General features: G+C 34.2%; 1 non-coding gene across 1 annotated transcript; it reads right to left on the bottom strand.

Annotated features, from left to right (window-relative positions):
• Positions 1-10,275: 10,275 nt before the first annotated feature.
• On the bottom strand, positions 10,276-10,347 carry TRNAS-CGA (transfer RNA serine (anticodon CGA)). Its single transcript has one exon. It is a non-coding gene; the product is annotated as a tRNA-Ser (tRNA).
• Between the last annotated feature and the right edge of the window lie 13,433 nt (positions 10,348-23,780).

The following is a 23,780-nucleotide window of genomic DNA, read 5'->3' on the forward strand; positions in this document are numbered from 1 at the left end:
TCGTTGCTTTATTTGAAAATCGTATAATTTCGTTAAGAAACTATACAGTATGTTCAATATCAACTTATCGTTCAAAATATTAATATAGCATTGTTAAAACAATCACACGTAAAAAATATAATATTAAGAACATATCTTCGACAGCATTTTCAACGGTAAGGTATTGTGCTGTTTCCTCCTCTGTTCAGGTATATAATTTGTATATTAATCGCAGAGAGGTGTTCAGGACTATCTACATGCAATACATATCGAGTTCGCATAATAGTTCATTTTTTCTCCACATTTTATCGAAATATTTTATTGTAGTATGTAGGGGTCTATCTACTATTGTTTGTGAGTTTGAATATTTATGCATAAACTTTGAAGAAGTGGTTTTTGGGCACTCTACGTGCTGTCGAAAGTAGTATATTTTATAATGACTCTTGTTTGGTTTAGAATTGTTCTTTGCTAACGTTAATCCACGCTGGAGCTGCATAGTATATTACAGTTATATACGTTTTGTATATTTTGAGGATGGTTTCAGCTGTTACTCCATTGTTTTTTTACCAGTTAGGCTCCTAGGATAGTTTGTTTTCGCCTTATACTTTTGTTGTTAAATCTGATTATTATTGTTTCAGTTAACCTTACTAAGTGATATGCCTTTTGTCTAAGTTTTCTTAATCCGTTTTGTCTCTCGAGTAATTTTGACGTTATTTCCAAAAATGTGTAGAGTCTATTACTGATTATTCGTTCAAGAATTTTTCATACACAGCTGGTCAGGCTGATTGGTCGATAACTGTTTGGTTTATTGGCTAGCATACCTTCTTTATGAAACATTAATGTATTAGCTTGCTTCCAAGAAACTGAGGTGTAGCAAGGGTAGAACGATAAATGAAAAATTTCTAATAGATGATCAAATACTTTCAAAGTGCCTTTCTTGAAGAGAATTTCTTGTATGCCGTCCTTTTGTGGTGATTTGTTTCTTGAATTCTTAATTGATTGTTTGAGTTATGTTAATGTAAATTTTTAAGAAGGAGTAGATTATTATAGTCATTTATGTTGTGGTGTTATCGTTGTTAATATTGATTGGGAAATATGGTTTGGATAATTCTGTGTTATTTGTTACATGTCTGTTTGCTCTATTGTAAAAATAGGTGTTCACGTCTGGGTCGTTTTGTTTTGAAAGTGTTTTGTAGTTGTTGTCTGGAGGCTTCTGCTTTTTCTTTGTTTGTGTGCGCTAATGTGTTATTTTATTCTAGTGTTGGGTATTTTCTTGTTGTGGCTTCTTTGATGAGTCTTTATAGGTGCGACCGAAACTTTCTAGGATCGATTTGTTTGTTTTTTCGTTTAGTTGGAAGCAAATGTTATCCGATTTTTCTTCGTTTAACAATATAATATCTGGTCTCATTTTATTTCTCATACTGCTTATTTGTGTTTTTATTTCTTTGTCTCTTGTTGCCATGAACTGTCTTCTTAATTGTCTTTTCTTCTCTATGTTGTTAGTTGTTTGTTCGATTTCCATGCGTTATTTATAGTTTTATGTTGTTCGTATGGTACAGTATCCGATGCTGGTTTTGGTAGGTACTGTGTGATTATTTGACTATAACTATCAACTTTTACTTTGTTGTTGGCTGTATGCTCAACATTTTCTGGTAATATGTTGTCTAATTTTTTCTGATATTTTTGTCAATTAGCTTAATTGCAATTAATTGGTCTTGTTTAAAGGTTATATCTTTATGGAGATCGAGATCAAAGGTACACCATATTGGTAGAAGATCACTGTCAACATCTTTTTCCACATTAAAATTTAATAACTTTTGTCTAATATTAAAGAGTGTGAGGCAGATGTCTAAGATATGTTTTGTATTTATAGCTTGCGTAGTATGCGTAGGTGTAGGTGTTCTTGGGGGTTTGTTGTGTCTGTGTGTTTGTTAAGTTCTTGTGTATTGTTCACTATTTTGGTTTGGTTTTGTTCTTCTCTTGTGTGTGATTTTTGTTGTGTGATGTTTTCCTTCAGCTTTTCTGCATTTGTCACTGTATATGTTGTTGTAGCAGCGTGTGTTTCTTATGCAGTTGTGTTAGTTGTATCGTTTGGAATTAATCTTGTTGTTTTTATTTCATAGATATGTTGCTTTATTTTTTTGTACTTGTCGCAAACTTTGTAGTTTGCTGTGTGTGTTTTATGCAGTTGCAACAATTAGGTTTTTCTTACTATTTTTTACAGACAAATATATGCTGCTTACCGCCATGTCCACGTCACCTCGGTGTTGTTAAACGTGCCGCTGATACGTGACCATATCTTTGGCAATTTTAGCATTGTATAACTACAATTGCTGGTGTTTTCAATTGCTCTACTTCAAAATTTTGGTACCACAGTTACGACAGAAAGTGTTCGTACGCCTGCGTCGTGAGTAGTTTTGTTCGTCACAACTTAAAAAGTATCAAGATTAGGATAATGAAAGTAGAGTATATTATAAATATTCTTCTAACACACTTTTACATACATATTTATGTAAATTCAACGACAAATAAACTGTTTATAAACAAATAACGGAACATAAAAGAAGCAGAAAGTGTTCGTGCGTCCACTTTAATGTTTACTTGTGTGACATTACTTGGCGCAATCTCTCCTCATAGCCCTCCATGATCGTTTGACAGTACTGGTATTTTTTTCCATTCTTCTTTACAGAAGGCCTCCAACTCTTCCAAGTTTTTCCGATGACGCTGATAAACCCTGGTCTTCGACTCATGCCAAACGTTTTCAATTGGGTTGAGATCGGGTGACTGTTATGGCCACTCTATTTTTCTATTTTTCTTCTTGTTTTTCGTTTTCTCCTTATATTAATATCTTTATCATCATCAAAAGATGATAATTGTGTTTTGGCCACATTACATATGACCATGAATTGGGTATTATTAACTGCATTTGAAATTACATCTGATTTCTGGCTACCTGATGAACTAGATTTACTTAGCTTGTTTTTCAGGCCACTGGAAGGGCGTGCGTCTTGGTTTTTAGACGTCATGTTCTTTTTGTTCTAAGCGGTTGTCGCCATCGCTCCAGGTTAGACGACCCGCACTTTCGTCGTCCAGGTGAAGTCTTAGGCTTCGTCGCGTTTAACAGTTTCTCTAACTTATATGAGTATTTCTTAGTACTCTTTCGCCCACATAAGTGTAGATATCTCACTCAGAAGGAAGGTTAAAAGTTTTTTGTTTTTTTTTCCTGTATGTTCAGGAGCTTTTCTCCATTCTTCTTGCTTATTCTCACTGAAGGTCTCCTGATCTCATTGTTTAGAATTGTTTGTTTGTTTTGAATTTCGCGCAAAGCCACATACGGATACGTGCGCTAGCCGACATTAATTTAACAGTGAAAGACTAAATGAAAGGCAACTAGTCTTTACCAACCGCCGCCAACTCTTTTACCGATAAATAGTGGGATTAACCTATCACATTGTAACAGCCCTACTATCGAAAGAGCGAGCATGTTTGAACACGAAACCTCACATTACGATTCGAGAGTATTAACCACCTGACCACGCCTCTGAAAGTGTTCTACTTCAAAACGAAATAAAACAAAAATTAACAGTAGCAAATTGTTTTTTATTTATTGCTTTTCAAATTTATATGTCTCAAGGTGTTATAGCCTTCAGAGTGCATAATCATTTCAGTGATTCATTGCATGAGCACATTTTTCACTGATGTCACAACAGTACAAATTGCAACGCTAAGTGTCCTTTATGTGACATTTTAGTTTCTAATGATTGGCTGGTAGACAACACATTAGTGTACAGTTGTACAGTAGTAAGAACAGGTGACCCTTCAGGCAGTCTTTGGTCTCTGTTCGTAGAGTTTGTCCTGTTCTTTTATCCACGCGTAACCGGAATAAAAGTTTTCGGCAAGAAAAGAAGTCGGTTCTATTATGCCTCAGAATATGAATTATCTTTATAGACATTCCGATCTGAGAGCGATAATTAACATAAAATTATTAAAAATAAATAAATAATGAAAATAAGAAAAACGGTGAATCAAATGCAAATATTGTATTTTCCAGCCTAAAACTAGGTGCTCTAAGAAAGTAAAAAAACAAGGCTGGAAGTGGTGTCTACATCATGTTTTCGAACCAGAAATTTCTACTTTGACTCCATGTCTTAGGTATTTGTCAAGTTTAGTAAAGTCAAACTCGGGATATATATTAATATTAGATTTTGGTAACACATATGTCAAAAACAGGCTTATTCTAAAAGCAGTTTCGAAGAAATTTATTTCCACAAGCTGTGTGACATTAATAGAAGCATTGAAAACGCAATTTAATTTTTTTAAACGAAAATGTCTATTTTAATGAAAATTTAAAATACGTGAAGAATGATGTATCGCGATCTTTATCCTAAACTAATTGCATATGAATGTGTACAATTGGATATGATAGAAGTATAAGCATTCATCAAGTTGAAGGTGTGCAAGCCACCAGTGACGTTCGAACTCACGATCCCTAGTTTACGAAACCAGTGCTCTTCCTCTGAGCTATGATGGCTCGTTGCTTTATTTGAAAAACGTATAATTTCGTTAAGAAACTATACAGTATGTTTAATATCAACTTATCGTTCAAAATATTAATATAGCATTGTTAAAACAATCACACGTAAAAAATATAAGATTAAGAACATCTCTTCGACAACATTTTCAACGGTAAGGTATTGTGCTGTTTCTTCCTCTGTTCAGGTATATAATTTGTATATTAATCGCGGAGAGGTGTTCAGGACTATCTATATGCAATACCTATCGAGTTCGCATAACAGTTCATTTTTTCTCCACATTTTATCGAAATATTTTATTGTAGTATGTAGGGGTCTATCTACTATTGTTCGTGGGTTTGAATATTTATGCATAAACTTTGAAGAAGTGGTTTTTGGGCACTCTACATGCTGTCGAAAGTAGTATATTTTATAATGACTCTTGTTTGATTTAGAATTGTTCTTTGCTAACGTTAATCCACGCTGGAGCTGCATAGTCTATTACAGTTATATACGTTTTGTATATTTTGAGGATGGTTTCAGCTGTTACTCCATTGTTTTTACCAGTTAGGCTCCTAGGATAGTTTGTTATTCGCCTGATAATTTTGTTGTAATAATCTAATTATTATTGTTTCAGTTAACCTTACTGAGTGATATGCCTTTTGTCTAAGTTTTCTTAATCCGTTTTGTCTCTCGAGTAATTTTGACGTTATTTCCAAAAATGTGGAGAGTCTATTACTGATTATTCGTTCAAGAATTTTTCATACACAGCTGGTCAGGCTGATTGTTCGATAACTGTTTGGTTTATTGGCTAGCATACCTTCTTTATGGAACATTAATGTATTAGCTTGCTTCCAAGAAACTGAGATGTAGCAAGGGTAGAACGATAAATGAAAAATTTCTAATAGATGATCAAATAATTTCGAAGTGCCTTTCTTGAAGAGAATTTCTTGTATGTCGTCCTTTTCTGGTGATTTGTTTCTTGAATTCTTAATTGCTTGTTTGAGTTATGTTAATGTAAATTTTTAAGAAGCAGTAGATTATTATAGTCATTTATGTTGTGGTGTTATCGTTGTTAATATTGATTGGAAAATATGGTTTGGATAATTCTGTGTTATTTGTTACATGACTGTTTACTCTATTGTAAAAATAGGTGTTCACGTCTGGGTCGTTTTGTTTTGAAAGTGTTTTGTAGTTGTTGTCTGGAGGCTTCTGCTTTTTCTTTGTTTGTGTGCGCTAATGTGTTATTTTATTCTAGTGTTGGGTATTTTCTTGATGTGGCTTCTTTGGTGAGTCTTTATAGGTGCAACCGAAACTTTCTAGGATCGTTTTTTTTTTCGTTTAGTTGGAAGCAAATGTTATCCGATTTTACTTCGTTTAACAATATAATTTCTAGTCTCATTTTATTTCTCATACTGCTTATTTGTGTTTTTATTTCTTTGTCTCTTGTTGCCATGAACTGTCTTCTTAATTGTCTTTTCTTTTCTGTGTTATTAGTTGTTTTTTTCGATTTCCATGCGTTATTTATAGTTTTATGTTGTTCGTATGGTACAGTATCCGATGCTGGTTTTGGTAGGTACTGTGTGATTATTTGACTATAACTATCAACTTTTACTTTGTTGTTGGCTGTATGCTCAACATTTTCTGGTAATATGTTGTCTAATTCTTTCTGATATTTTTGTCAATTAGCTTAATTGCAATTAATTGGTCTTGTTTAAAGGTTATATCTTTATGGAGATCGAGATCGAAGGTACACCATATTGGTGGAAGATCAATGTCAACATCTTTTTCCACATTAAAATTTAATAACTTTTGTCTAATATTAAAGAGTGTGAGGCAGATGTCTAAGATATCTTTTGTATTTATAGCTTGCGTAGTATGCGTAGGTCTAGGTGTTCTTGAGGGTTTGTTGTGTCTGTGTGTTTGTTAAGTTCTTGTGTATTGTTCACTATTTTGGTTTGGTTTTGTTCTTCTCTTGTGTGTGATTTTTGTTGTGTGATGTTTTCCTTCAGCTTTTCTGCATTTGTCACTGTATCTGTTGTTGTAGCAGCGTGTGTTTCTTATGCAGTTGTGTTAGTTATATCGTTTGGAATTGGTCTTGTTGTTTTTATTTCATAGATATGTTGCTTTATTTTTTTGTACTTCTCGCAAACTTTGTAGTTTGCTGTTTGTGTTTTATGCAGTTGCAACAATTAGGTTTTTCTTACTATTTTTTACAGACAAATATATGGTGCTTACCGCCATGTCCACGTCACCTCGGTGTTTTCAAACGTGCCGCTGATACGTGACCATATCTTTGGCAATTTTAGCATTGTATAACTACAATTGCTGGTGTTTTCAATTGCTCTACTTCAAAATTTTGGTACCACAGTTACGACAGAAAGTGTTCGTACGCCTGCGTCGTGAGTAGTTTTGTTCGTCACAACTTAAAAAGTATCAAGATTAGGATAATGAAAGTAGAGTATATTATAAATATTATTCTAACACACTTTTACATACATATTTATGTAAATTGAACGACAAATAAACTGTTTATAAACAAATAACGGAACATAAAAGAAGCAGAAAGTGTTCGTGCGTCCACTTTAATGGTCAGTTGTGTAACAATACTTGGCGCAATCTCTCCTCATAGCCCTCCATGATCGTTTGACAGTACTGGTATTTTTTTTCCATTCTTCTTTACAGAAGGCCTCCAACTCTTCCAAGTTTTCCGATGACGCTGATAAACCCTGGTCTTCGACTTATGCCAAACGTTTTCAATTGGTTTGAGATCGTGTGACTGTGATGGCCACTCCATAACGCTTATGTGGTTCCTCTGCAACCAGGTTTGCACATATTTCGATGTGTGCCTAGGGTCATTGTCGTGCTGGAAGATCCAACGACGCTTATGCCGCAAGTTACAACCATCATTCTCGATATAAGTGCCTAATATATCAACGTACACTTCTATTTTCATGATTCCGTTGACGTGGTGAAGGCTGCCTACACGAGAAGAGCTGAAGCAACCCCATAGCATGATCGAGCCACTTCCGTATTTAACTGTATGGACGGTGTTCCTTGGAAGATTTCGTTCCCCCTTCTTACGGAAAATATAGCGAACATCGCTGTGGCCGAAGAGCTCGATTTTAGTCTCGTCTGACCAAAGAATATTCTTCCAATAGGTAAATTGTTTAACTATATGTTTTCTTGCATACCTCAATCGTGTTTCTAAATGAACAGGCTTTAAATATGGAGTTCTACGAGGACGGCATGCTTTGATGTTGTTGTTGCTGTTTTAAAATAAGCACAGAGCTACACACTGGGCTATCCGTGCTCTGCCCACCACGAGTATCGAAACCCGGTTTTTTAGCGTTGTAAATCCGCAGACGTACCGCTAAGCCACTGGGGGGCAGGCATGCTTTGAACCCAGAAGAACGTAACATGTTCGTAACTGTAAAGGTGCTTACTTCACTCCAGTTTCCCTTACCAGTTTCTGTATGTCATTACGTGTTAAACGAGAATTCCTACTAAACTTCTGAAAACCTTCCACTTGGTTCTCTCTCGAATTTTGGTGGGGCGTCTGGAACGAGGAAGGTTAGCGGTTGATTCTATAAGCTTAAACTTGGCAATTATTCTTTGAACAGTAAATTTCGGCACATTAATTTGTGTAGCAATACCGGAAAAAGACACACGAGACTTGTATTTTACAATAATTCGTTTTTTTTAAATCATTGGACAGTTGTTTCCTGTTCGTCATGATGACCAAGCAGATAATGACGGAGATGGCGCTAAATTGCCGGAAGTAAATTTTTTGCTGGCTAAATTCCAATAATTATGAACCCAGTGTCTAGTTCTGGAATGGTATAATGTAATTTACTCGCCAAAAAAAAACAAAATTTTTACGGGAACATCAGTTTTTTGACACGTTCTGAACTGTACGAACACTTTCTGCTCCTCCTATTTTTGGTTATTTCTTTATAAACAATTTATTTGTCGTTTAATTTACATACAAGTTTATGTAAATGTGTGTTAGTATAATGTTTATAATACACCACACACCTATTAGCCTAATCGTAATACTTTTTAAGTTATGAGCAAAAGACTACTCGGGACGCAGGTGTACGAACAGTTTCTGTCGTAACGTGACTATTTTTCTTCTTGTTTTTCGTTTTCTCCTTATAGTAATATCTTTATCATCATCAAAAGATGATAATTGTGTTTTGGCCACATTACATATGACCATAAATTGGGTATTATTAACTGCATTTGAAATTACATCTCATTTCTGGCTACCTAATGAACTAGATTTACTTAGCTTGTTTTTCAGGCCACTGGAAGGGCGTGCGTCTTGGTTTTTAGACGTCATGTTCTTTTTGTTCTAAGCGGTTGTCGCCATCGCTCCAGGTTAGACGACCCGCACTTTCGTCGTCCAGGTGAAGTCTTAGGCTTCGTCGCGTTTAACAGTTTCTCTAACTTATATGAGTATTTCTTAGTGCTCTTTCGCCCACACAAGTGTAGATATCTCACTCAGAAGGAAAGTTAAAAGTTTTTTTTTCCTGTATGTTCAGGAGCTTTTCTCCATTCTTCTTGCTTATTCTCACTGAAGGTCTCCTGATCTCATTGTTTAAAATTGTTTGTTTGTTTTGAATTTCGCGCAAAGCCACATACGGATACCTGCGCTAGCCGACATTAATTTAGCAGTGAAAGACTAGATGAAAGGCAACTAGTCTTTACCAACCACCGCCAACTCTTGGGCTACTCTTTTACCAATGAATAGTGGAATTAACCTATCACATTGTAACAGCCCTTCCATCGAAAGAGCGAGCATGTTTGAACACGAATCCTCACATTACGATTCGAGAGTATTAACCACTTGACCACGCCTCTGAAAGTGTTCTTCTTCAAAACGAAATAAAACAAAAATTAACAGTAGCAAATTGTTTTTTATTTATTGCTTTTCAAATTTATATGTCTCAAGGTGTTATAGCCTTCAGAGTACATAATCATTTCAGTGATTCATTGCATGAGCACATTTTTTACTGATGTCACAACAGTACAAATTGCAACGCTAAGTGTCCTTTATGTGACATTTTAGTTTCTAATGATTGGCTGGTAAACAACACATTAGTGTACAGTTGTACGAGTGGTAAGAACAGGTGACCTTTTCAGGGAGTCTTTGGTCTCTGTTCGTAGAGTTTGTTCTGTTCTTTTATCCACGCGTAACCGGAATAAAAGTTTTCGGCAAGAAAAGAAGTCGGTTCTACTATGCCTCAGAATATGAATTATCTTTATAGACATTCCGATCTGAGAGCGATAATATACATAAATTATTAAAAAATAAATAAATAATGAAAAGAAGAAAAACGGTGAATCCAAATGCAAATATTGTATTTTCCAGCCTAAAACTAGGTGCTCTAAGAAAGTAAAGAAACAGGGCTGGAAGTGGTGTCTACATCATGTTTTCGAACCAGAAATTTCTATTTTTACTCCATGTCTTAGGTATTTGTCAAGTTTAGTAAAGGCAAACTCGGGATTTATATTAATATAAGATTTTGGTAACAAATATGTCAAAAGCAGGCTTATTCTAAAAGCAGTTTCGAAAATATTGATTTCCACAAGCTGTGTAACATTAATAGAAGCATGGCAAACGCAGTTTAATTTTTTTAATCAAAGATGTCTATTTTAATGAAAATTTAAAATACGTGGAGAATGATGTATCGCCATCTTTATGTTAAAGTAATTTCATATGAATTTGTTCAACTGGATATGATAGAAGTATAAGCATTCATCAAGTTGAAGGTGTGCAAGCCATCAGTGAGGTTCGAACTCACGAACCCTGGTTTTCGAAACCAGTGCTCTTCCTCTGAGCTATGATGGCTTGTTTCTTTATTTGAAAAACGTATAATTTCGTTAAGAAACTATACAGTATGTTTAATATCAACTTATCGTTCAAAATATTAATATAGCTTTGTTAAAACAATCACACGTAAAAAATATAATATTAAGAACATCTCTTCGACATCATTTTCTACGGTAAGGTATTGTGCTGTTTCCTCCTCTGTTCAGGTATATAATTTGTATATTAATCGCGGAGAGGTGTTCAGGACTATCTATATGCAATACCTATCGAGTTCGCATAATAGTTCATTTTTTCTCCACATTTTGTCGAAATATTTTATTGTAGTAGGAGGGGTCTATCTACTATTGTTTGTGGGTTTGAATATTTATGCATAAACTTTGAAGAAGTGGTTTTTGGGCACTCTACTTGCTGTCGAAAGTAGTATATTTTATAATGACTCTTGTTTGGTTTAGAATTGTTCTTTGCTAACGTTAATCCACGCTGGAGCTGCATAGTCTATTACAGTTATATACGTTTTGTATATTTTGAGGATGGTTTCAGCTGTTACTCCATTGTTTTTACCAGTTAGGCTCCTAGGATAGTTTGTTCTTCGCCTTACACTTTTGTTGTTAAATCTGATTATTATTGTTGAATCCAAATGTTAATATTATATTTTCCAACCAAAAACTAGAGGTTCTAAGAAAGTAAAGAAACAAGGCTGGAAGTGGTGTCTACATGATGTTTTCGAACAAAAAATTTCTATTTTCACTCCATATATACAGCGTTTATCAATTTTAGTAAAGTCAAACTAGGGATTTATATTAATTTAAGAATTTTATAGTAAATATATTACCAACCAAATGTATTGACATAAACCTATTCCACAACATCTTTCCCACAACCAAAATACAATGGTAATATGTGATCTAAATAGTAAACATAAAAACTTTGACATAAATCCACAAATACAAATGGATGACACCTATTGCAATTCATTGATGAATTACCATCGCCCTAATAAACGACAGTGAACCTACGCATACCACGTACGCTACAAATACAACTGATACCTTAGACACCTCCTTAAATATCAGACCAAAGTTATTAAATTTGAACGTGGGAAAAGATGTTGACAGTGATCTTCTACCAATATGGTAGATATGGTACCAATATGGTACTTTCGATCTCACCCCCGATGAAGATATAACCTTTAAAGAAGACAAATTCGACTACAAAGAAGCTGATAGTTGTAGTCAAATAATCACGGTGTGCCTACTAAAAGCAGCAAATAACTAAAAATAACGCATGGAAATCAAATAAACAACTAATAACACTCATAAAACAACGAAGACAATTAAGAAGACAGTTCATGACATAGTTTGTTCTTCGCCTAATTCTTTTCTTGTTAAATCTAATAATTATTGTTTCAGTTAACCTTACTAAGTGATATGTCTTTTGTGTAAGTTCACTGAATCCGTTTTGTTTCTTGGGTAATTTTGATGTTATTTCCAAAAATATGGAAAGTCTATTATTTATTATTAAGTCCCTTTTTTGAAGAGAATTTCTTGCATGCCATCACTTTCTGGTGTTTTTTTTTTGAATTCTTAATTACTTATTTGAGTTATGTTAATGTAAATTTTAAGAATGTTTGTTTTTTGATTGTTTGTTTTTTGAATTTCGCACTAAGCAACTCGAGAGCTGTCTGTGCTAGCCGTCCCTAATTTAGGAAAGTAAGACTAGATGGAAGGCAGCTAGTCATCACCACCCACTGCCAACTCTTGGGCTACTCTTATACCAACGAACAGTGGGATTGTTCGTCACATTATAACGCATCCACGGCTGAAAGGGAGAGCATGTTTGAGGCGACGGGAATGCGAAACCGCGACCCTCAGATAAGGAGTCTTAACACGCTTGGCCATGCCGAGCCGAAACTTTTAAGAAGCAGTAGATTATTATAGTCATTTATGTTGTGATGTTATTGTTTTTAATATTGATTGGAAAATATGGTTTGTATAATTCTGTGTTATTTGTTAAATGACTGTTTACTGTGTTGTAAAAATAGGTGTTCATGTCTGGGTCGTTTTGTTTTGAAAGTGTTTTGTAGTTGTTGTCTGAAGGATTCTGCTCTTTCTTTGTTGGTGTGCGCTAATGTGTTATTTTATTCTAGTGTTGGGTATTTTCTTGTTGTTGCTTCTTTGATGAGCCTTTATCGGTGCGACCGAAACTTTCTCGGATCGGTTTTTTTTTTGTTTAGTTGGGAGCAGATGTTATCCGATTTTTCTTCGTTTAACAATATAATTTCTGGTCTCATTTTATTTCTCATACTGCTTATTTGTGTTTTTATTTCTTTGTCTCTTGTTGTCATGAGCTGTCTTTTTAATTGTCTTGGTTTCTAGATGTCATGTTTTTTTTCTACTATGTGGTTGTCGACATCGCTCCAGGTTAGGCGACCGGCACTTTCGTTGTCCAAGTGAAGTCTTAGACTTCCTCGCGTTTAACAGTTTCTGTATTTGAGTATTTTTAGCGCTCTTTCACCCATATAAGTGTATATATCTCACTCAGAAGAAGGGATAAAAGATTTTTTACTGTATATTCAAGAGGTCTTTAAAAAACTCTCCATTCTTCTTGCTTATTCTCACTGAAGGTCTCCTGATTTCATTGCTTACAATTGTTTGCTTGTTGTGAATTTTGCGCAAAGCCACACGAGAGCTACTTGCGCTAGCCGACATTAATTTAGGAGTGAAAGACCAGATGAAAGGCAACTAGTCTTTACCACCCACCGCCAACTTTTGGGCTACTCTTTTACCAATGAGTAGTGGGATAGACCTATCACATTATAACAGCCCCACTGTTCAAAGAGAAAGCATGTTTGATATCACAGAGATTCGAGCACGAAACCTCACATTACGATCCGAGAGTATTAACCACCTGACCACGTTTCTGAAAGTTTTCTGCTTCAAGACTAAATAAAACAAAAATGAACAGCAGCAAATTGTTTTTATTTATTGCTTTTCAAATTTATATGTCTCAAGGTTAACTTATAGCCTTCAGAGTACATAATTATGTTAATGATTCATGGCATGAGCAACTTTTTTACTGATGTCACAACAGTACAAATTGCAACGGTAAGTGTTCTTTATCTGATATTTTAGTTTCTAATGATTGGCTGGTAGACTACACATTAGTAAGAACAGGTGACCCATTCAGGCAGTCTTTGGTCTCTGTTCGTAGAGTTTGTCCTGTTATCTTACCCGAGCGTAACCGGAATAAAAGTTTTCGGCAAGAAAAGAAGTCGGTTCTAATATGCCTCAGAATATGAATTATCTTTATAGACATTCTGATCTGAGAGCGATAATTAACATAAAATTATCAAAAAATAAATAAATAATGAAAATAAGAAAAACGGTGAATCCAAATGCAAATATTGTATTTTTCAGCCTAAAACTAGGTGCTCTAAGAAAGTAAAGAAACAAGGCTGGAAAAGGTGTCTACATTATGTTTTCGAACCAAAAATTTCTATTTTCACTCCATATATACAGCGTTTAACAATTTTAGTTATGTCAAACTAGGGATTTATATTAATTTAAGAATTTTATAGTAGATATATCACCAACCAAATGTATTGACATAAATCTATTCCACAACATCTTTCCCACAACCAAAATACAATTGTAATATGCGATCTAAATAGTAAACATAAAAACTTTGACATAAATCCACAAATACAAATGGATAACACCTATTGCAATTCATTGATGAAATACCATCGCCCTAATAAACGACAGTGAACCTACGCATACCACGTATGCTACAAATACAACTGATACCTTAGACACCTCCTTAAATATCAGACCAAAGTTATTAAATTTGAACGTGGGAAAAGATGTTGACAGTGATCTTCTACCAATATGGTAGATATGGTACCAATATGGTACTTTCGATCTCACCCCCGATGAAGATATAACCTTTAAAGAAGACAAATTCGACTACAAAGAAGCTGATAGTTGTAGTCAAATAATCACGGAGTGCCTAGTAAAAGCAGCAAATAGCTACAAATAACGCATGGAAATCAAACAAACAACTAATAACACTCATAAAACAACGAAGACAATTAAGAAGACAGTTCATGACATAGTTTGTTCTTCGCCTAATTCTTTTCTTGTTAAATCTAATAATTATTGTTTCAGTTAACCTTACTAAGTGATATGTCTTTTGTGTAAGTTCACTGAATCCGTTTTGTTTCTTGGGTAATTTTGATGTTATTTCCAAAAATATGGAAAGTCTATTATTTATTATTAAGTCCCTTTTTTGAAGAGAATTTCTTGCATGCCATCACTTTCTGGTGTTTTTTTTTTGAATTCTTAATTACTTATTTGAGTTATGTTAATGTAAATTTTAAGAATGTTTGTTTTTTGATTGTTTGTTTTTTGAATTTCGCACTAAGCAACTCGAGAGCTGTCTGTGCTAGCCGTCCCTAATTTAGGAAAGTAAGACTAGATGGAAGGCAGCTAGTCATCACCACCCACTGCCAACTCTTGGGCTACTCTTATACCAACGAACAGTGGGATTGTTCGTCACATTATAACGCATCCACGGCTGAAAGGGAGAGCATGTTTGAGGCGACGGGAATGCGAAACCGCGACCCTCAGATAAGGAGTCTTAACACGCTTGGCCATGCCGAGCCGAAACTTTTAAGAAGCAGTAGATTATTATAGTCATTTATGTTGTGATGTTATTGTTTTTAATATTGATTGGAAAATATGGTTTGTATAATTCTGTGTTATTTGTTAAATGACTGTTTACTGTGTTGTAAAAATAGGTGTTCATGTCTGGGTCGTTTTGTTTTGAAAGTGTTTTGTAGTTGTTGTCTGAAGGATTCTGCTCTTTCTTTGTTGGTGTGCGCTAATGTGTTATTTTATTCTAGTGTTGGGTATTTTCTTGTTGTTGCTTCTTTGATGAGCCTTTATCGGTGCGACCGAAACTTTCTCGGATCGGTTTTTTTTTTGTTTAGTTGGGAGCAGATGTTATCCGATTTTTCTTCGTTTAACAATATAATTTCTGGTCTCATTTTATTTCTCATACTGCTTATTTGTGTTTTTATTTCTTTGTCTCTTGTTGTCATGAGCTGTCTTTTTAATTATCTTGGTTTCTAGATGTCATGTTTTTTTTCTACTATGTGGTTGTCGACATCGCTCCAGGTTAGGCGACCGGCACTTTCGTTGTCCAAGTGAAGTCTTAGACTTCCTCGCGTTTAACAGTTTCTGTATTTGAGTATTTTTAGCGCTCTTTCACCCATATAAGTGTATATATCTCACTCAGAAGAAGGGATAAAAGATTTTTTACTGTATATTCAAGAGGTCTTTAAAAACTCTCCATTCTTCTTGCTTATTCTCACTGAAGGTCTCCTGATCTCATTGCTTACAATTGTTTGCTTGTTGTGAATTTTGCGCAAAGCCACACGAGAGCTACTTGCGCTAGCCGACATTAATTTAGGAGTGAAAGACCAGATGAAAGGCAACTAGTCTTTACCACCCACCGCCAACTTTTGGGCTACTCTTTTACCAATGAGTAGTGGGATAGACCTATCACATTATAACAGCCCCACTGTTCAAAGAGAAAGCATGTTTGATATCACAGAGATTCGAGCACGAAACCTCACATTACGATCCGAGAGTATTAACCACCTGACCACGTTTCTGAAAGTTTTCTGCTTCAAGACTAAATAAAACAAAAAATGAACAGCAGCAAATTGTTTTTATTTATTGCTTTTCAAATTTATATGTCTCAAGGTTAACTTATAGCCTTCAGAGTACATAATTATGTTAATGATTCATGGCATGAGCAACTTTTTTACTGATGTCACAACAGTACAAATTGCAACGGTAAGTGTTCTTTATCTGATATTTTAGTTTCTAATGATTGGCTGGTAGACTACACATTAGTAAGAACAGGTGACCCATTCAGGCAGTCTTTGGTCTCTGTTCGTAGAGTTTGTCCTGTTATCTTACCCGAGCGTAACCGGAATAAAAGTTTTCGGCAAGAAAAGAAGTCGGTTCTAATATGCCTCAGAATATGAATTATCTTTATAGACATTCTGATCTGAGAGCGATAATTAACATAAAATTATCAAAAAATAAATAAATAATGAAAATAAGAAAACGGTGAATCCAAATGCAAATATTGTATTTTCCAGCCTAAAACTAGGTGCTCTAAGAAAGTAAAGAAACAAGGCTGGAAGTGGTGTCTACATGATGTTTTCGAACAAAAAATTTCTATTTTCACTCCATATATACAGCGTTTATCAATTTTAGTTATGTCAAACTAGGGATTTATATTAATTTAAGAATTTTATAGTAGATATATCACCAACCAAATGTATTGACATAAATCTATTCCACAACATCTTTCCCACAACCAAAATACAATTGTAATATGCGATCTAAATAGTAAACATAAAAACTTTGACATAAATCCACAAATACAAATGGATGACACCTATTGCAATTCATTGATGAAATACCATCGCCCTAATAAACGACAGTGAACCTACGCATACCACGTATGCTACAAATACAACTGATACCTTAGACACCTCCTTAAATATCAGACCAAAGTTATTAAATTTGAACGTGGGAAAAGATGTTGACAGTGATCTTCTACCACTATGGTAGATATGGTACCAATATGAAACTTTCGATCTCACCCCCATGAAGATATAACCTTTAAAGAAGACAAATTCGACTACAAAGAAGCTGATAGTTGTAGTCAAATAATCACGGAGTGCCTAGTAAAAGCAGCAAATAGCTACAAATAACGCATGGAAATCAAACAAACAACTAATAACACTCATAAAACAACGAAGACAATTAAGAAGACAGCTCATGGCAACAAGAGATAAAGAAATAAAAACACAAATAAGCAGTATGAGAAATAAAATGAGACCAGAAATTGTATTGTTAAAACATGAAAAATGGACAACTTTTGCTGCAAACTAAATGGAAAAACCGACCCTAGAAAGTTTCGGTCGCACCTAAAAAGACTCACTAAAGAAGCCACAACAAGAAAATACACAACATTAAAACAAAATAACACATTAGCGCACACCGACAAAGAAAAAACCAGAAGCCTTCAGACAACAACTGCAAAACACTTTCAAAACACAACGACCCAGACGTGAACGCCTATTTTTTCAATACAGTAAATAATTATGTAACAAATAACACAGAATTATACAAACCCTATTTCCTAGACAATAATAACAACAATAACACCAATAACATAAATGACTTTTACAATCTACTGCTTACCAGAAAAATAACATTAGCAAATCTACGGGCTCTCACAAAGTAAAGAAACAAGGCAGGAAGTCTACATTATGTTTTTGAGCAACAAATTCTATCTTCCCTCCATGTCTACAGCATTTATCAACTTTAGTAAAGTCGAACTTATGATTTATATTAATTTTAGAATTTTATAATAGATATATCAAAAACAGGTTATTTTCCAAGCAATTTTGGAAATATTGATTTCCACACGCTGTATAAAATTAATAGGAGCATAGAAAAAGCAGTTTAATTTTTTAAATAACAATGTCGCTTTTATTGAAAATTTAAATTATATGAAAAATAATGTATCCCCATATTTATCGTAAAATAATATTATGTTATTTTGTTCAATTACAGGCAATGAAAATAAAAGCATCCGTCAAGTTCAAGATATACAAGCCACCAGTGAGATACGAACTCACGACTCCTGGTTTACAAGACCAGTGCTCTACCCCTGAGTTATGATGGCTCGTACATATTTTTTAAAAACGCATTCTTTCTCTTTAATGTTCTACAGTATATTGAATATTCGCTTGTCGTTCAGTGGATTAATTTAGAATCGTTAAAACGATCACACGTAAAAAAACATATTAAGAACATCTCTTCGACAACATTTCCAGCAGTAAGGTTTTGTACTGTTTTCTCCTCTGTTCAGATATATAACAGTTGTTTTTTGAAATTACGCATTTAGCTACACCGCTTTTTATTATTGTAAGCAAGAATACATTCGGCTGCGCTACTAGTGGAGGCAGCACACACAATAGTTCAATTCTGTTTGTTATTCTCCAAACACTGCATAAAGAAAGCATTTATTTGAATTTTATTTTTTAGATTTTTCTACACATAAATATCAACCTACCAGTTATGAAAAGAATTTTTTCAAACATTAATGAAGCATCATTGAAAATTGTGTCATACAAATATATCTGTTTACGAAGGTGGTCATCTGATCAAAAAAGTACAGCCATATATCATAAAATAAACCATCTTAAAAACTGCAAAAACAGGTGCTGATCATTTTATAGACATTTATTTGTGAGAGTCTTATGATATACATAATTTTTTCACAAATTATTTAACAAGATAATTAAAACAGAGAAACCTTAACACTTTTTTACACAACAGGGACAACAAAGATCAATATAATATTCTTTCTTCGAATCTACTTCCTGATTTAGGAGTTACAATAGAAATAATATTTAAACTAAAGATATTGTGTTCAAGCATTAATTTTGATTCAATATGAATACTACTATTATTTCATTGTGTTATATGCATCACCTGTACAAGAAGCCTCTTCATTATGTTAACACTTACGTAAGGTAAATATTATTCTCTATAAATCATACATTTAAAAATGCAAGCATAAATTGTTAAAATCAGTAGTAGAGTGTTGGTCAAATAACCCATATGTTATGAGTTCCATCCTCGCAGTTGGATTTCGTATTTTAACATTCAAACAATTAAAATTTAGTAGTGGATTCCTTCTCTCGTTTGTTTAAAAATATCGAAATCGACGAAATTGTTTATGCGTTTAGAAGCTGTTTGAGATAATCCAATTAAATTATAGATATAATTATACTAAGGAAAAACATTCATTAATTTACTTCAACCAGTAACTAAATTTTTTTCCTAATTATTTTACTACTTAGTAACTGTAACTATCTCAGATTATAAATGATATCACAAAGATATCAAAATTCTATATTTACTTATTCTAGAATATTACTTTTATTACATGTGGTTATTATTTTTATAAACATATTTCTTCATTAGAAATTATCGCACCCTGATCGGAATGTCTATAAAAATAATTCATTTTCTTAGGAATTTTACCATCGAATTTTTCCTTGCTGAACACTTTTATTTCGATGATGCGTGTGTAATACAGCGGTATGTCACCGGATTTACAACGCAAAAATCATGGGTTCGATTCCCCTCGGTGGGCTGAGCAGATAGCCTTTTGTGGCTTTGCTATACGAAAAACACACACCCGCGCGTGTGTAAGATGTCACGACGAACGCAACGAACATGAAGCAAAGACCGATTGAAGGGGTCACCTGTTGTGGCCATTCGTAAAGCAATACACGAATATATTGTCCACCAGCCAGTCACACAAGGGACGCTTGCCGTTGCAATTTGTGTTCTTGTGAAGTAAGTAAAAAAGGTTCTCATGCCATAAATCACAAGCATAATTATGAGCTCTGAAGGTTATAAGACCTTAAGATATAAAAAATTGAAAAGCAATAAATACAAAAACAATTGGCTAATCTTAATTTTGGTTGTATTTACTCTTGAAGTAGAACGCTTTCAGAGACGAAGCCAGATATGAAGGCAGTGGAATCGTAATGTGAGGTTCACGGGTTCGCATTCCCTTTACAACAAACATGTTCGCCCTTTCAGCGGTCGTGCCGTTATGATGGGACAGATCAATTCCACTCTTCATTGGTAAATGAGTAGCCAAAGAGTTGACCGTGGTTGGTGATGGCTAGTTGCCTTCCCTCTGGTCTTACACTGCTAATTTAGGTACGCGAAATTCAAAACAAATAAACAATTTTAAATAATGAGATCAGGAGACCTTTAGCGAGAAGAAGAGAGAGGTTTTAAAGAGCTATCGAATACAAGGAAAAGAAGAACTTCCTTCTGAGTGAGATATATACACTTATATGGGTGAAAGAGCGCTAAGAAATACTCAAATAAGTTACAGAACCTGTTTAACGTGAGGAAGCCTAAGACTTCACCTGGACGACGAAAGTGCGGGTCGCCTAACCTAGAGCGACGCTGACAACCGCTTAGTAAAAGAACATGACGTCTAAAAACCAAGACGCATGCTCTACCAGTGGCCTGAAAAACAAGCTAAGTAAGTGTAGTTCATTAGGTGGCCAGATATCAGATTTAATTTCAAATGCAGTTAATAAAACCCCATTCATGGCCTGATGTAATGTGGCCAAAATTATCATCTTTTGATAAAGATAAAGATATTAATATAAGGAGAAAATGAAAAGCAAGAATAAAAATTGTTAACTAACTCCAGTGAAAATTATGAAAATGAAGAAGAAAGTGGAGAAACTTCTCATACTGTGATAGTTTCCTCCACCTTTATAAATACTAAAAACAAACCAACTGGCCCAAATAACACCTTGAATGCTGATACACAACAATTAATGATATAGCCGAAATCCATTAACAAAATGAGGAACAAAACACTGAAAAACAAGGTTTTACACAAGTGCTATCAAAAACAAAAAGACGAAATTCATCACAAAATGATACTATAAAGTCCGAAAAATAACACCAAAATCTAAACAACCCCAAAGTCTTCTATAATCCAAAGTGTACCTCGCACATACAACCAACCGCAAATTGCGGTGGAAATCAGACGATGTAATCCAGTTGTGGAAATCGCCAATGACAAGCGTTTACCCAGTGGCGGTGTCCTTGTTCGTGGAAAAGGAGCTGCTGACCTCAAAAAGCTACTAAAAGAATGGCCGAAGGACGCTTTTTACACCTGGAAACATTAATATCCACCTACCAGGTAGCATACCACAGCCCAAGGTAATCGTAATTCGTTGGGTGCACTACGCAATTAACATAGAAGACACACAACAGGCACTACAGGATCAAAATATACCTTACAGTAAAGTCGAAAGAATAATATCCAAACAAACAAACAAACAAACTTAATAAGAGTAGACACAGAAAAAAATTACAACATTCTGGACCTAATAAACATCGGTATTAACTCTGTGGTACCAAAATTTTCAAGTAGAGCAATTGAAAAGACCAGCAATTGTAGTTATACAATGCAACAATTGACAAAGATATGGTCACGTATCAGCGGCACGTTTAGCAACACCGAGGTGCTGTATACATGGCGGTAAGTACCATATATTTGTCTGTAAAAAATAGTATGTAATTCCTAATTGTTGCAACTACCTAGAAACACACACAGCAAACTACAAAGTTTGCCACTTGTACAAGAAAATAAAACAGCGTATCTATGAAATAAAAACAACAAAACAAATTCCAAACGATATAAGTAATAAAACTGCACAACAAACACACACTGCTACAAAAAGACATACAATGACAAATGCACAAAAGCTGAAGGAAAACATCACACAACAAAAATCACAAACAAAAGAACAACAAAACTCAACGAAAACAGTAAACAATACACAACAACTTAACAAAAACACAGACAAAACAAACACCCAAGAGAACAACACTCATACAATAAAAGAGAGCACAAACGACGAAACAAGTTTAATAGTAAATGTAAATAAAACATCTTTACAGATTTCATTACACAATACACAAATTTATCCCAAACTAAAAAACTGCTTTGATCTATTCATAAGCGCTGCAAGAAAATACATACCACAACTAATTACAACAATCACTAAATGCTTACTAAAAACATAAGTTCACAATTTTAGGCTCACTTACTTCCAAGAAACACGAAAGCGTAGACATAATAATAGAAATTAGCCCTGATATTATTATTCTAAGTGAAACCCTGATTTATCATAACAATAGATTTAAAATATGAAAATATATGGCAATTAGAAAAGATAAAACAACCATGATGTTAACAGAGGAATTATGTTATTATATAAAATCTATATGACTTACATTAACAAAAAAATGAACCTAGAACTTCAACTGGCATGCTGCATGAAACCAGAGATTTGCGGACTTATACAACGAAACATAAACCAAATGACCACTGGGAATGACAAATACAAAAAGATCTGCCACAAAAAAACTAGAAAATCTAAAATGCAAACAACAGAAAAGTCACCAACACGACAAACCATTAATTGAACTCATAATTAACAGATACGACCGACAATTAAACACAGACGTGATACATCTACTTAACAAAGGATTCAACTTCGTAATAACACCTAGGTACATTCCAACCTTAGAAATTAATACAAGTTTAGAAGACCTAGTCAGGAGACTTGCGATACTTTCCCCAGAAAACAAAAACAAGAAAACAACTGAAAACATCAGACAGAAAGAAGACAACTTCAAAATTTTATTGACATACAACATCCAAACTTCCAAGACAAAAATTAAAAAATTTATATTTTCCAGAAACACCTAAAAACATCTTAAACGATTTTTCAAAGAATTTTCTCATGAAACCATCAATATAATTTCACAAAACAGAAAGCTAACAAACAATTTCACAGAACAAGACATTAATTCCATTACAAAACAAAAGCATAAAAATTCTAAAAGCAGATAAAAGAAACGCTATAGTCATAATGAATACGAATGAATGCATCCAAAAAATGAAGAATATCCTATCAGACACATACAAATTTAAACCATTACAAACAAATGAAACAAAAAACACGCGAAATGCAACTAAACAAAATACTACCAAAATTGAAAAAAGCCAACACAATTTCAAAATCACTTTAGTCCTAGCTACACAAGACCGACTCACGCACACCACAAATATAAGGCATCCCCAAGCCTCATAAACCAGATTGTCTATTATGACCAATAATGTTCACTTATGAATCGTTAAATTACAGTCTTAATAAATACATGGCATGGGCCTTCTCCAAACATGTAACATCAGCCAGATCATTCATCAAAGACTCTTTAAATTTGAAATCTAACCTATATCAACTTAATCATAAAGATTTAATGGCCAGTTTCAATGTTATATCCCTCTCTGTTATAGCCTTAGAACTCTATATCCAAAACCCTAATCCATCAATAGACATTCCCAGTGACCAATTAGCAACCCTCATAGAATTCACCACGATGAAGACAAACTTAATGTTCAACAACCACAACTACATCTAAACAAGTGGTCTAAGCTTGGGCAACCCAGTATCACCAGTTCTAGCCAATATGTTTATCACACAAGTTGAAACACAAGCAATTAACATAGCAATACATTCACCACTATACTGGTACAGATACGTAGACGACACGATTGTGGGATTCATATCTACAGAAAACACACTCAATTTTTTCAATCACATTAACTCTGTACATCCCAACATTAACTTCACGTGTGAACAGGAAGAAAACAATCACATATTATTTCTCAACCTTAAAATTACAAGAACCGATACACAATTTAAAACAGAAGTCCACCGAAAAATCACCCATACTGGA

Source organism: Tachypleus tridentatus, chromosome 1 (assembly GCF_004210375.1).
Source record: "Tachypleus tridentatus isolate NWPU-2018 chromosome 1, ASM421037v1, whole genome shotgun sequence".
NCBI classification, from domain to species: domain Eukaryota; kingdom Metazoa; phylum Arthropoda; class Merostomata; order Xiphosura; family Limulidae; genus Tachypleus; species Tachypleus tridentatus.